The sequence below is a fragment of the Triticum urartu genome, chromosome 6A (assembly GCF_056163025.1).
Source record: "Triticum urartu cultivar PI428250 chromosome 6A, HENAU_Tu73, whole genome shotgun sequence".
In the NCBI taxonomy this organism is placed as follows: domain Eukaryota; kingdom Viridiplantae; phylum Streptophyta; class Magnoliopsida; order Poales; family Poaceae; genus Triticum; species Triticum urartu.
The window spans coordinates 150,290,911-150,305,973 of NC_141878.1; positions in this window are offsets into that span (position 1 = coordinate 150,290,911).

The window sequence follows — 15,063 nt, forward strand, 5'->3', positions numbered from 1 at the left end:
TAGATGCAGGCATGAGTCGGTCTACTAGTCACGGATGTGATGCCTATATACATCATCATGCCTAGATATTCTCATAATTATTCTCTTTTCTATCAATTGCTCGACAGTAATTTGTTCACCCACCGTAATACTTATGCTATCTTGAGAGAAGCCACTAGTGAAACCTATGGCCCCCGGGTCTATTTTCCATTATACAAGTTTCCCATCTATTTTATTTTGCAATCTTTACTTTCAATCTATATCATGAAAATACCAAAAATATTTATCTGATTATCATTATCTCTATCATATCTCACTCTTGCAAGTGGCCATGAAGGGATTGACAACCCCTTTATCGCGTTGGTTGTGAGGTTCTTATTAGTTTGTGTAGGTACGAGGTGACTCGCGCGTGGTCTCCTACTGGATTGATACCTTGGTTCTCAAAAACTAAGGGATATACTTGCACTGCTTTACTACATCACCCTTTCCTCTTCAAGGGAAAACCAACGCAGTGCTCAAGAGGTAGCAAGAAGGATTTCTGGCACCGTTGCCGGGGAGTCTACGCACAAGTCAAGACATACCAAGTACCCATCACAAAATCTTATCCCCTACATTACATTATTTGCCATTTTCCTCTCATTTTCCTCTCCCCCACTTCACCCTTGCCGTTTTATTCGCCCTTTTTCCGTTCGCCTTCTTCCCTTATGTATCTTTCTCTGTGTTTCCATGTGCCTTCTATTTGCTTGCATCTTTGCTTTCTAAAAATCTATTAATATGGATCCACTTAAAGTGTTCTACTTGGATCATCTTTGATCCTTATGCGCTCGTGCTGAAACCCCAACTAGCCTAGTTGATGGGAAATCTTTGGATGAGCATGCTCATTTTGTGCGTCACCGTTTGTCTGAAAAAGGGAGACTCTTAGGGGATCAAATAAACAGATTGCTGTGTTATGCTTGGAATCTTTGTGAAATTTGTGATTTTACTTGTTGCTCTAAGAACCCTAAAAAACACCTCCCTTGCCTATGTGAGTTTAATGATAATGAAATCTTATCTTCTAATGCAAAGGGTGTTTTTAGTTACTACAATATCGAACAAATTGAAGAATTTGTTGCTTTTAAGGGTGCTTATGAAGTTGCTTCTTTGATTGAAAAGTATGATATTACTCTCTACGAATCTGAAAATTTTGACATACTTAAATATTGCTATGAAAATTATGCTCATAATGTCTATGTCAAAGAATTTATTAAAAAAATGATCATTGCTTCGAAAGAAAATAATGATATGCATGAATCTCTAGATAATTATGATTCCAATGATTTGATTGAAATATCCCTTGATGAACATGATGCTTGCTATTCTTGTGGCCATGATGCCAATATTTATGAAGATGAGTTTGCTATAGTTCCTTGTGTTAAACATGAGATCATTGCTATTGCACCCATACTTGATAGTTCCTTTGATGAAAAGCATGATTGCAATGATGTTATCATAAATTATCTTAATGTCAATTGTGTCAATGATATGCAAAACCTCAAGCTTGGGGATGCTAGTTTTGCTATGACTACTATTTGTTGCAATGATTATGATTTGGGTGATACTTCTTTTGATCTTGAAAATTTATTTAAGCCCCATGATGAATATGAGATTCATAATGGTGTTTGCAATATTATTTAAAGTGGGTTTTGAATAGTGTCAACTTTAGATCCCACATATTTGGAGAATGTTCAATCTTATGAAATTTTTGATAAAAGTGGGTTTGGAGAGGTCATGACTTTAGTTAATTTTAATCCCACTATTTTGGAAGAGTGTCAACTTTGCATACATGTGGATCGTGTTAAGGATATGTTTTGTGATAGCTATATTGTTGAATTTTCTTATGATCCCACATGTAATTATTATGAGAGAGGAAAATATGGTTGTAGAAATTTTCATGTTACTAGATTACCTCTTGTTATGTTGAGATTGCTATTGTTTCTTTCCGCTTCCTTGCATATGCTAGTTTTCGCTTGCCTTGATAATTTGTTTGCCTATAAGATGGCTATGCATAGGAAGTATGTTAGACTTAGATGTGTTTGTCATGTGTTTTATGATGCTCTCTTTGTGCTTCAGTTCTTGTCTTTCATGTGAGCATCATTGAAATCTTATGCCTAGCTATAAGGATTTAAAGAAAAGCGCTTGTTGGGAGACAAACAAATATTTTTCCTTGATGTTATGCAATAAATAATTCATATGGCCTCCGTTTAGATGTGGTTTTATGCTTTTAATTAGTGTTTGTGCCAAGTAGATCCTTTGGGAAGACTTGGGGAAAGTCTTTGCGATCTTGTTGTAAAAAACAGAAACTTTAGCGCTCGCGAGAATTGCTGCCATTTTTTACTGGAGAGCGATATTTAGTTAATTATTTTTTTAAGATGATTAATAGATAAATTCCTCACGTCCAGAAATTTATTTTAGAATTTTTGGGGTTCCAGAAGTATTCGAAACCTACAGATTACTACAGACTGTTCTGTTTTTTGACAGATTCTGTTTTTCGTGTGTTGTTTGCTTATTTTGATGAATCTATGGCTAGTAACAGAGCTTATGAACCATAGAAAAGTTGGAATATATTAGGGTTAACACCAATATAAATAAAGAATGATTTAATTACAGTACCTTGAAGTGGTGGTTTATTTTCTTTTACTAACGGAGCTCACGAAGATTTTCTTTTAAGTTTTGTGTTGTGAAGTTTTCAAGTTTTGGGTAAAGATTTGATGGATTACGGAACAAGGAGTGGCAAGAGCCTAAGCTTGGGGATTCCCAAGGCACCCCAAGGTAAAATCCAAGGACACCAAAAAGCCTAAGCTTGGGGATGCCCCGGAAGGCATCCCCTCTTTCGTCTTCGTCCATCGGTAACTTTACTTGGAGCTATATTTTTATTCGCCACATGATATGTGTTTTGCTTGGAGCATCTTGTATGATTTGAGTCTTTTCTTTTTAGTTTACCACTCATCCTTTCGGTACACACCTTTTGGGAGAGACACACATGAATTGGAATTTATTATAATACTCTATGTGCTTCACTTATATCTTTTGAGTTGTATAGTTTTTGCTCTAGTGCTTCGCTTATATCTTTTAGAGCACAGCGGTGGTTCTATTTTATAGAAATAATTGATCTCTCATGCTTCACTTATATCATTTTGAGAGTCCTTTAGAACATCATGGTAATTCACTTTGGCTATAAATTTTAAATGCTAAGAGAAGTTGGATGCTTGATAGATGGTTTTGAGATATAAAGGTGGTAATATTAGAGGTGTGCTAGTTGAGTAATTGTGAAATTGATGAATACTTGTGTTGAAGTTGGCAAGTCCCATAGCATGCACATATGGTGAACGTTATGTGACAAATTTGAAGCATGGTGTGTACTTTGATTGCTTTCCTTATGAGTGGCGGTCGGGGACGAACAATGGTCTTTTCCTACCAATCTATCCCCCTAGGAGCATGCGCGTAGTTCTTGGTTTTGATGACTTGTAGATTTTTGCAATAGGTATGTGAGTTCTTTATGACTAATGTTGAGTCCATGGATTATACACACTCTCGCCCTTCCATCATTGCTAGCCTCTTCCGTACCGTGCATTGCCCTTTCTCACCTTGAGAGTTGGTGCAAACTTCACCGGTGCATCCAAATCCCGTGATATGATACGCTCTATCACACATAAGCCTCCTTATATCCTCCTCAAAATAGCCACCATACCTACCTATTATGGCATTTCCATAGCCATTCCGAGATATATTTCCATGCAACTTTCCACCGTTCCATTTATTATGACATGCATCATCATTGTCATATTCCTTTGCATGATCATGTAGTTGACATTGTATATGTGGAAAAGCCACTGTTCATAATTTTTTCATACATGTCACTCTTGATTCATCGCAATCCCGGTACACCACCGGAGGCATTCACATAGAGTCATATTTTGTTCTAAGTATCGAATTGTAATTCTTGAGTTGTAAGAAAATAAAAGTGTGATGATCATCATTAGAGCATTGTCCCATGTGAGGAAAGGATGATGGAGACTATGATTCCTCCACAAGTCGGATGAGACTCCGGATGAAAACAAGAGAGGACAAAAGAATAAAAAAGAAAGAAGGGCCAAAAATGAGAGAAAAAGAGAGAAGGGACAATGTTACTATCCTTTTTCCACACTTGTGCTTCAAAGTAGCACCATGATCTTCATGATAGATGGTCTCTTATTTTGTCACTTTCATATACTAGTGGGAATTTTTCATTATAGAACTTTTCTTGTATATTCCAATGATGGGCTTCCTCAAATGCCCTAGGTCTTCGTGAGCAAGCAAGTTGGATGCACACCCACTTAGTTTCTTTGATGAGCTTTCATATATTTATAGCTCTAGTGCATCCGTTGCATGGCAATCCCTACTCCTTGCATTGACACCAATCGGTGGGCATCTCCATAGCCCATTGATTAGCTGCGTCAATCTGAGACTTTCTCCCTTTTTGTATTCTCACACAACCTCAATCATCATATTCTATTCCACGCATAGTGCTATGTCCATGGCCCGCGCTCATATATTGTGCAAAAGTTGAAAGAGTTTGAAAAGGCTAAGTATGAAACAATTGCTTGGATTGTCATCGGGGTTGTGCATGATGGGAGCATTTTGTGTGACGAAAATGAAGCATGGCTGAGGGAGTCCTGGATTAGGGGGTCTCCGGACAGCCGGACTATCTCCATTTACCGGACTGTTAGACTATGAAGATACAAGATTGAAGACTTCATCTCGTGTCCGGATGGAACTCTACTTGGCGTGGAAGGCAAGCTAGGCAATGTGTATATGGATATCTCCTCCTTTCTAACCAACCTTGTGTAACCCTAACCCTCTCCTGTGTCTATATAAACCGAAGGGTTTTAGTCCGTAGGACAACAATGAAAACATACAATCATAGCATAGGCTAGCTTCTAGGGTTTAGCCTCTCTGATCTCGTGGTAGATCTACTCTTGTACTACCCATATCATCAATATTAATCAAGCAGGACGTTGGGATTTACCTCCATCAAGAGGGCCCGAACCTGGGTAAAACTTCGTGTCCCTTGCCTCCTGTTACCATCCGGCCTAGACGCACAATTCGGGACCCCCTACCCGAGATCCGCCGGTTTTGACACCGAGATTGGTGCTTTCATTGAGAGTTCATCTGTGTCATCGCCGTTAGGCTTGATCGCTCCTACTATCATCGATAGCGATGCAGTCAAGGGTGAGACTTTTCTCCTCGGACAGATCTTCGTATTCGGTGGCTTTGCACTGCGGGCTAATTCGCCTGGCCATCTGGAGCAGATTGAAAGCTACGCCCCTGGCCATCAGGTCAGATTTGGAAGTTTGAACTACACAGCTGACATCCGCGGAGACTTGATCTTCGACGGATTCGAGACACAGCCGGGCGCGCCGCACTGTCGCGATGGGTATGACCTAGCTCTGCCGCCGAACAGTACCCCGGAGGTCGCGCCCGCATCAGCTGCGACCCTTAGCTCGAAGCCAACTACGCTGATCGAGGACGGGTGGCTAGACACCACCTCAGGGGCTGCAGTCTCGATGGAAATTGAGCCAAACACTAGCATAAACCTCTGCGCAGCCCGTGACTCCAAGGTGCCGGAATCTTTCCCGGACTCCGAACCGCCCGTGCCCCTGCCAATCGAATCCGATTGGGCGCCGATCATGGAAATCACCGCCACGGATATCTTTCAGCACTCGCCTTTAGGCGACATTCTAAATTCACTAAGGACTCTCTCTTTGTCAAGAGAGCCCTGGCCGGATTATGGCCAACGGGATTGGGATGCGGAAGACGAAGAAATTCGACGCCCATCCACCACCCACTTAATAGCCACTGTCGATGACTCAACCAACATGCTCGACTTCGACTCCGCAGACATCGACGGTATGGACAACGATGCGGGAGGCAAAGAGGAACCACCGCACATAGGGCGCTGGACCTCCACTCCATCATATGACGTATACATGGTGGACACACCAAAAGATGACGACGAGGAACGGAAGGACGCACCGAAGGCTTGTTCCCTCGAGAAGCAGTCAAAGCGGCGACGCAAGCGCCGCCCCAAATCCCGCCTCGGCAGAAATAACGATCACACAGACCCAACGTTGGAGCAGGGCAAACCACTGCCGAACAAAGGCAATACGGGGAATCAAACCGAACAAACCAATTCTGTCAAAGATAATAGTCCGGACGACATAACGCCGGACAGACACCCAGAGCAACAGAATGCCCGTCAAAGGCTTGTTGCCACCGCGAGGAGTCTGAAAAAGCAGAAGCAAAGGCTCAAGGCTGGGCAAGACACACTCCAAATCAGATGGAGTAAAGTACTCAACACAGTAGTGAAGTACGGCGACAATCGCCCCACCAAGAGCTACCCAAAGCGGAAGTTGCTACCTGAATTCGACGAGGAGGCCTCAGACCCCCCGCAACCAAAAATCAAAACAGCCACCTGGCCGGATAGACGACCCCACGGCCAACACAGAGCGGCAAACAAAGCCACCCACAAGACAATACGCGATCCACGCGAGGGCTCGCACCCAAAGGACGGCGCAACCAGATCCATTTACGGACCACGCATGCACGCCCCAACATACATTGTAACACAACGAACATCCAAACAACGCGGTACACCCAGATACAGGGGTGCCGCACACCCCCTATGTTTCACCGATGAGGAGCTGGACCATGTATTTCCAGAGGGATTCAAACCCGTAAACATAGAGGCATACGACGGAACAACAGACCCTGGGGTCTGGATTGAGGACTATATCCTCCATATCCATATGGCTCGAGGAGATGATCTCCGCGCCATCAAGTACTTACCCCTCAAGCTCAAAGGGCCAGCTCATCACTGGCTTAAAGGCCTCCCCGAAAACTCCATTGGAAGCTGGGAAGAGCTCGAAGACGCTTTTCAGGCCAATTTTCAAGGGACTCATGTCCGACCTCCGGACGCGGACGATTTGAGTCATATAACTCAACAGCCCGGAGAGTCAGCCCGAAAACTTTGGAACAAGTTTCTTACTAAAAAGAACCAAATTGTCGACTGTCCGGACGCGAAGCCTTGGCGGCTTTTAAGCATAGTGTCCGTGACGAATGGCTTGCCAGACACCTCGGCCAAGAAAAACCGAGAACAATGGCAGCCTTAACAAGCCTCATGACCCGCTTTTGCGCGGGTGAGGACAGCTGGCTAGCCAGATGCAGCACCAGCGACCCCAGTACATCCGAAGTCAGAGATGGAAACGGGAAATCACGGCGCAACAGCAATAACAAACGCCGAAATAAAGAAGACAGCACGAAGGGCACGATAGTAAACGCCGGATTCAAGAGCTCTCGGCCAGGTCAACAAAAGCCGCCCTCTAAAGGCGCCAGAGACGAACTGTCCAGCCTAAACAAAATTCTGGACCAAATATGTCAGATCCATAGTACCCCTGGTAAACCTGATAATCATGCCCACAGAGAATGTTGGGTCTTCAAGCAGTCCGGCAAGCTCAACGCCGTACACAAGGGGGAGGATACGCCAAGCAAACACGAGGATGAGCCTCTCAAGCAAGACACTGGGGAACAAAAGAAATTCCCACCAGAAGTTAAAACAGTAAACGTGTTACACGTGATCAACGGAAGAAACAAAACGGCCCTCCCAGAAAAATATGCCCAAGGGCCTATCACCGCGGAGTCCTACCACTGGTCGTCTCAACCGATCACTTTCGACCATCGTGATTACTCAGCAAGTATCCAGCGTGCAGGATGGGCTGCCCTGGTATTAGACCCAATAATTGACGGATACCAATTCACACGAGTCCTGATGGATGGCGGCAGCAGTCTAAACCTGATATATCAGGATACAATCCGCGAAATGGGGATAGACCGAACAAAAATTCGACATAGCAATACTACCTTTAAAGGAGTCACGCCAGGCCCAGGGGCTCATTGTAGGGGCTCCTTGCTACTAAAGGTTATATTCGGCTCCCCCGATAACTTCCGTAGCGAACATTTAACCTTCCACATCGCTCCGTTCCAAAGTGGCTATCAAGCACTACTCGAACGCAAAGCTTTTGCTCGCTTTAATGCAATACCGCACTACGCTTCCCTCACACTCAAGATGCCCGGCCCACGTGGCACCATTACAGTGAACGGAAGCATTAAGCGATCCTTGCATGCCGAAGAGAGTGCGGCTACCTTGGCAGCTGCACACTAAAAATGGCCTGACCAACTAAAGCATTTATCAGGTCGTCAAAACCTCGGACATGGCTAGACGAGTCCGACTCAGCTATATGTATTTCATAACCAGATCAATGGTCACATCCCTATTTACCAATACAAGGGGCTCAACGCGCGCAGACAAGTGGCAGTCTTTACCCATCTTGAATTATAAATGGTTTCTTTAAAAAAAACTATCTTTTTGCATGGCAACTTTTTCACCTAAATTCTTCTCTTTTACAGATGATCATCATGCTACACCCGTCCAGGATACGACACAACGGAGACACAGGCGCAGACGTGCGGCAGGGACCCGCTCCAAGGATTCTTTTCAGATTAAGACCCTGCGTAAACCTTTTTTACTGTCTCTTGTTGATACATATCCACCGAATTCTCAGCACACCTGAGGAGGATGCTGATGTCTTGGCATGTGGCCCCGTCAGAATAATGCACGTACCTGGACACAAGGGGCTTCTTACAAAGGCCACTATTTAGGCCCGGTTTATACCACAAAGACCGAATACCTTAGGAGTGTTCGGCATCGCGAGTTTGGCCCTATATGCATCAGCTCCGAGTCATTCTCTTCGGTGAAATGTTGGGTTTGCCCGGCTCCTGTGTTTTGGTGCCTTACGTTCCGCTTTACCGGCTAAGGTAGCACCAGGAGAACTACTGCAATTGTGCCCTGGTTCATCCGGACGAGCACCTCAGTAGAGAAAGCCGAAAACTGACTGTCATGATATAGCGTGAGATTGGTCAACCACTCGATGACCTATTGGAATGTTAGAATTCCTCCGCCTTAACAAAGGGCCGTTTTCCGGCCAGGCATGTACGCACCCCGCGATCGGGAGAGTGCGGAGCCACCAGGGGCTATCTAGTAGCCCCACTGTCAAACTCCTATGGCTAAGTGAAAGAGTTAAAGCATTATAGTCCGGTTGCCTCGCTCGCTATGCTATCACCTCCTTAATAGGACCAAGACATTGGTTTAAGTGTGAACACGCGTTTTTTGCAAGAACCTCCGCATTATATGTGTGGGGGTCGAAGCCGACGGCTGCAATCTTTCAGGTTATACACATGTATACATAAACGGCCACACAGGAGGCATCATACTACTTTTAGGCAAAAGTATAAACATAACCTTATAAAAACTTCATAAAAAGCATTTTTGCTTACAATGAGAATACATATCACTCAAACATAATATTTTTTGAGCATTGGGCCTCTATCAAACGAGCACCCTCAGGAACTTCTTCGAAGTAGTGCTCGGCAGCCACTCAGCCTATGGCCGAATCCTGCGCCGCAACAGTGGTAGCATCCATCTCCGCCCAGTATGCTTTAACACGGGCAAAGGTCATCCGCGAGCCCTCTATGCATGCCGACCCCTTCATCGCATTAATGCACGGCACCGCATCAAGGAACTGCTGCATTATGCTGAAATAGTTGTTCGGCTTTGGCCTTTCCGGCCATAGCTGATCCACAATAGACCTCATGGCGAGTCCGGACAACCTATTCAGTTCAGCCCATTCGGCTAGCTGGTCAGTCAATGAAAGCGGACGCTCTGGAGCATGGAATTGTGTCCAGAATAGCTGGTCCACTTCACGATCTGTCTGACCCTGGAAGTGCTTAGGAACTCCACAGCCGATCCAGAGGGGCATACCGTGGATCTCCGAACTTCCTCCGTAACATAAAGGACTTCCCAGCCGCAATATCCCCGGGTTCCCGCAGCTCCTCCTTCTTCGCTCTCATAGCAGAACGGGTGTCTTTTTCCGCCGCAGTAGCCTTCTCAAGGCCCGTTTCCTTCGCTAGATTTTCTTCTTCAAGAACCCGGCAATGGTCGGCAGTGTCTTTCAATTCTACGGACATCTTGGCCATCTTATCTTGGCTCTCGCCATGTGCGGCCTTCTCGGCTCTCAACTCTTCGGCCGCCTTCAAAGTACCCGCATTACTAATCCTCGCTTGTTCCTTGGCTCGGGCAAGTTCTGCCCGCAAGGCTTCCAAAGTGGCAGCTCCATCTGCAATCACAACATATTAAAGATACTAGCACCATGCTGCTCTTACTATGTGGCATTTATCAGATAACAACACTTACCCTGTGTCTCGTCAAGCCTCTTGTTAACAAGCTCGATGTCGACGTCTGCCGCATCCAATTGCCATTTTAATTTGGCAAACTCGCTAGTCCGGCTAGCCACCGGCGCTTCCATCACCTGCACATAGGGGCAGTATGGTTATTACCTGGGAATATGATCCTCTGTTTGCCGCCGTTCACGATGACAACCAGAGTCTCAGGGGCTACTATCTGCACAGGGCACACCTAACATGTGCAGTACTATCACATATCATCTCACGTACCTCAAAACCTGTCAGTAGACTCATAAATGCTTCATGCAATCCGCTTTCGGCGGACGAGATTTTCTCCATCACCTTGCTCATCAGCATACGATGTTCATCTAAGATGGCCGCTTTCCCAACCAACTCCCTCAGAACATCCGATCGCACACCAGATGGTGCCGGACTCTTTTGTCTGCTCTCTTCGAGAGCCGGATGCTGGGGACTTCAGGGGTCAATGGGATTATCTTCTGGCCTCACCGGATCCGGAGAGGCCCTCCGCAACGACACTTTGGGGTCGCCCGCTTCTGGAGCGGAGGAGTCCGGAGGAGGCGTTTCGCTCTCCATCATCTCTAGAAGAATATCCCCCGAAGACGAGCTCATTTGAGAGGGGCTAAGGCCCGAACTGCAAGATATATGCGGTGGTTATTTTCTCAGAGGAAAAAGATAGCACACCTGTACTATTAAAGTATTTTGGATCACTTACGACTCGTTGGAGAGCTGATCCCCCTGCGGACTTTGTGCGGCAAAAGCATCCCACGAGGTAGGACCCTCTATAGGAGACTTCTTCTCCCGTTTGGAGGCTTTGGCTTCCGGATCCTCAGACGCAGCCCTTTTCCTCCTCCAGTCGTCCTCCTTCGTGGAGACGCTCGTTCCCTCAGTTAGAGCGGGCAGCGATGGGGGCCCGCGTCCACCCGTATTATCCCCCCCCCCCCCCGATGTCTTCCTTCAAGGGCTCCGGGCAATGTGCAACCTCGAGCATCTTTTCCAATACCGGATTGGCCAAACCCTCAGGGAGGGGGCCGAACACCGAATCATCTTCACCTTTGCTAGCCAGTCCTGCTCAAAAAGCGAACTCTCAGAAATAACTTCGTGACGGATAAAAGGTAGTGTGTTCGGCCAGAGGATTCCTTACTTGTTCGGCGGCGCGGTTACTGCTCAGGCCCACGTCCTCGGTAATATCCGGACACTCTACTTGAGGTTTGAAGAATCACTTGTACATCTCCTCGTGCGTCAGGCCGAGGAAATTTTGAATGGCTCGCGGTCCCTCTGGATTGAACTCCCACAAGAGAAGGGACCGGCATTTGCAAGGCTGGACTTGACGAACTAGCATAACTTGTATTACCGCAACCAAATTAAAATCTCCCTCGAAGAGATCTCGAATGCGGCTTTGCAGTATAGGCACGTCCTTGGCTAGACCCCAGCTCAGACCTCTGCTAATCCATGACATCAGTTGTGGTGGGGGGCCTGAGCGGAAATCGGGGGCGGCCGCCCACTTGGCACTTCTAGGAGCCGTGATATAAAACCACTCACATTGCCACAATTCAGACACCTCTAGAATAGAACCTTTCGGCCATGGAGCTCCTGCCATCTTGCCTATTGAAGCACCTCCACACGCTGCATGTTGCCCCTCGATCATCTTTGGCTTTACTTCAAAGGTCTTGAGCCACAGGCCGAAGTGAGGGGTAACACGGAGGAAGGCTTCACACACGACAATAAATGTCGTGATATGAAGAAAGGAGTCCGAAGCTAGATCATGGAAATCTAGCCCATAATAGAACATCAAGCCCCTGACGAAAGGATCCAGAGCAAGGCCTAGACCTCGGAGGAAGTGGGAGACGAACACGACGTTCTTGTTGGGTTCAGGAGAAGGGACGACCTGCCCGCGGGCAGGCAGCCGATGCGAAACCTTGGCGGTCAGGTATCTGGCCTCCCTCAACTTCTTGATGTCTTCTTCCATGATGGAGGAGAGCATTCATCGGCCTTGAAGGCCAGATCCGGACATGATTGAAGGTTCGGAGAACCTGACCTGGGCTTTGGGTGTTAGAACTCGAGGCGGGGGAAGGATTCGACTGAGCACGGGAGGGAAAAAGTAAAAGCCTTGTCCCTTTATAAAGAGGGTGAATATCAAGCGTCCTCTCCGTAGCCGTTTGGACTTGCCTATAATCTAGGAGTCCTAGACACGGTTGGGTTACCCATGACTGTATTAATGAGAATCCCGTAATAAGGGGACATGATCTCTGCTTTGACAAGACGTGTCGAAAAATTTCCTCGCGTTATGTGCAGGGCTGGTTAAAGAAAACGGTTCGAATAATAACCGGGCCGTGACATAACGTCATGTTGCTGAAACAAGCCAGCAAATTAGATCTGCAAAAACATTATTCTCTCTACGGTGGAATGTGGAACTTAGTTTGCAGGGTCGGACACTATCCTCGTATTCAAATTCTTCTGTGGTGTATTCGGAGAAGGAACCCGCCTTGCAATGCCTAAGACAATACTGCGCGCCGGACTCATCGTCATTGAAGCCTGGTTCAGGGGCTACTGATGGAGTCCTGGATTAGGGGGTCTCCGGACAGCCGGACTATCTCCATTGGCCGGACTGTTAGACTATGAGGATACAAGATTGAAGACTTCGTCTCGTGTCCGGATGGGACTCTACTTGGCGTGGAAGGCAAGCTAGGCAATACGTATATGGATATCTCCTCCTTTGTAACCGACCTTGTGTAACCCTAACCCTCTCCGGTGTCTATATAAACCGAAGGGTTTTAGTCCGTAGGACAACAATGACAACATACAATCATACCATAGGCTAGCTTCTAGGGTTTAGCCTCTCTGATCTCGTGGTAGATCTACTCTTGTACTACCCATATCATCAATATTAATCAAGCAGGATGTAAGGTTTTACCTCCATCAAGAGGGCCCGGACCTGGGTAAAACTTCGTGTCCCTTGCCTCCTGTTACCATCCGGCCTAGACGCATAGTTCGGGACCCCCTACTCGAGATCCGCCGGTTTTGACACCGACAATGGCCGAACTATATGACTTTGTAGGGATAAGTTTTCTTTGGCTATGGTATTTTGATAAGACATAATTACTTGATTAGCATACTTGGAGTATTACTATTTTTATGTCAACAATAAAATTTTATATTGAATCTTTCGGATCTGAACATTCATACCACAATAGAGAAAAATACATTGAAGAATATTCTATAAAGCATTCCACATCAAAAATTCTGTTTTTATCATTTCCCTACTCGAGGATGAGCAGGAATTAAGCTTGGGGATGCTTGATACGTCTCCAACGTATCTATAATTTTTGATTGTTCCATGCTATTATATTATCTGTTTTGGATGATAATGGGCTTTATTTTACACTTTTATATTATTTTTGCGACTAACCTATTAACCGGAGGCCCAGCCCAAATTGCTATTTTTTTTGCCTATTTCAGTGTTTCATAGAAAAGAAATATCAAACGGAGTCCAAATGGAATGAAACCTTCAGGAACGTGATTTTTGGAACAAACGTGATCCAGTTGACTTGGAGTGGACGTCAAGAAACAATCGAGGAGGCCACGAGGCAGGGGGCGTGCCCTCCACCCTCGTGGGCCCCTCGTTGCTCCACCGACCTTCTTATTCCTCCTATATATATCCATGTACCCCGCAAACATCCAGGAGCATCACGAAACCCTATTTCCACCACCGCAACCTTCTATACCCAAGAGATCCCATATTGGGGCCTTTTCCGGAGCTCCGCCGGAGGGGGCATTGATCACGGAGGGCCTCTACATCAACTCCATGGCCCCTCCGATGATGTGTGAGTAGTTTACCTCAGACCTTCGGGTCCATAGCTAGTAGCTAGATGGCTTCTTCTCTCTCTCTTTGGATCTCAATACAAAGTTCTCCTTGATTCTCTTGGAGATCTATTTGATGTAACCTCCTTTTGTGGTGTGTTTGTCGAGATCCGATGAATTGTGGGTTTATGATCAAGTCTATCTATGAACAATATTTGAATCTTCTCTGAATTCTTTTATGTATGATTGGTTTATCTTTGCAAGTCTCTTTGAATTATCAGTTTGGTTTGGCCTACTAGATTGATCTTTCTTGCAATGGGAGAAGTACTTAGCTTTGGGTTCAATCTTGCGGTGCTCGATCCCAGTGACAGAAAGGGAAACAACACATATTGTATTTTGCCATCAAGGATAAGAAGATGGGGTTTACATCATATTGCATGAGTTTATCCCTCTACATCATGTCATCTTGCTTAAGGTGTTACTCTATTCTTATGAACTTAATACTCTAGATGCATGCTGGATAGCGGTTGATGTGTGGAGTAATAATAGTAGATGCAGGCAGGAGTCGGTCTACTTGTCACGGACGTGATGCCTATATACATGATCATGCCTACATATTCTCATAATTATTCGCTTTTCAATCAATTGCTCGACAGTAATTTGTTCACCCACCGTAATACTTATGCTATCTTGAGAGAAGCCACTAGTGAAACCTATGGCCCCCGGGTCTATTTTCCATCATACAAGTTTCCCATCTATTTTATTTTGCAATCTTTACTTTCAATCTATATCATAAAAATACCAAAAATATTTATCTTATTATCATTATCTCTATCAGATCTCACTCTTGCAAGTGGCCGTGAAGGGATTGACAACCCCTTTATCGTGTTGGTTGCGAGGTTCTTATTTGTTTGTGTAGGTACGAGGTGACTCGCGCATGGTATCCTACCT